The sequence below is a fragment of the Aplysia californica genome, unplaced genomic scaffold (assembly GCF_000002075.1).
Source record: "Aplysia californica isolate F4 #8 unplaced genomic scaffold, AplCal3.0 scaffold00477, whole genome shotgun sequence".
Classification (NCBI taxonomy): domain Eukaryota; kingdom Metazoa; phylum Mollusca; class Gastropoda; order Aplysiida; family Aplysiidae; genus Aplysia; species Aplysia californica.
In genome coordinates, this window is record NW_004797747.1 from 240,011 (window position 1) to 241,608 (window position 1,598).

Here is a 1,598-nt window from a genome sequence, read left to right on the forward strand (position 1 = left end):
AGGGGGAGGGGATGTGGGGGGAGGGATAGGAAAAAGCTGAGGGGAGGGAGGGATGGTGGATGGATGGGAATCTACGCTGTCAACTCCAGTAGACTTCTAATTGAATGCTCAATAACTATCGAAGTAGACTGAGGGTAGGTGGGCTGGTGGACAGAAAGAGTCCGTTCTCTCAGAACGTCGCTCTACAGCTAATGAGGCGCAAATTACACACCATGAGAACATAATTTATTCTGTCCAACTCCCTTTTATACATGTACCATATGAACCTTTGTTCGGGTCTAGCATATCTGTTCCAATAATTATGTGAATTTAAAAAAATGATCAAACATAAAGATTGCATTCTGAAATCTTAATGTATACAACGCGTGGCTTCCTGTAGAAAATATGGTATCATTGTCTTCGTTTTTGTTTTAGTAAGTGTTTTACGGCATTTACAACACATTTAGGTTTATGTAAGTGCCCAGCATTAGGTGTGTTACATAAGAGTAACAAACACAGAAAGAAGGAGAGCACATACACACACACACACACACACACACACACACACACACACACACACACACAAACACACACACATAAACACACACACTCACAAACACAAAAACACATACACAAACACACACACAAACGCACACACACAGAAACACACACACAGAAACACACACACACACACACACACACACATACACACAAACACACACAATACAGAGACACACAAGAAAACGCACTGCCACACAACAATACGTTAAGCAGACAAATGGATATAAGCTCACGGAAAAAAAACCAGACGCCGACAACAATACTATTCACATAGACAAAATCGCAAAGCCCGCCCCACCCCGCACTAAACTAAAGCTCATCTTCACGACAGTTGACAAAAATCAATAAATCCCACGCGCGGCATAGGGGCGACCTCCGGAATCAGAATAGGTAGGAAGATTTGCTCTTCCGCTGAACAGCATTACATAATTCTCAAAATAGCATCACAGATTATCTGTGTCGCGGCGATAAGAACAAGGGAGGGGAAATGACGTCACTGGACAGCGAGCGCGTCATCCAAAAAATGTCTGCCATTTCCTAGTGAAATTGAACCGGGTTTCCCACTTTCGTCGCAGTTTTTTCCTTCTTTGTTTTTACTGAGGTAGGAGACAAAATGGGATTTGACAGGAATATGTTAGCTATGGTTTCCTCCGAATCTAATTTGGATGCTCTTAGAAAAAGAAAAATAGACATATTCAATATTTAAAATAAAAAAATAAAAATAAAACATAACATTCGGTGCGTCAGTTTCTAAAAACAACTTTGGGCACTGGACTTATCGAGATTGTTTGCTCCAACATATTCTAATTTATGAAGCGTTTATAGAAATCTGCAATATAGATAACGAAACGCATCGATTTTTTCCTTGCAGACTTTACTTCAATGTTAACTCAGCTAGCAGTATGCCAGATACTTCTGAGGACGACCATGACTTAAATCACAAATTTATGGAGTTGAATTATAGATAAAAATGATGACGATGATGATGATGACGATGATGATAATAATAACAATAATAAAAATAAAAATAAAAATGTAATAAAAAAACCTGGAACCTT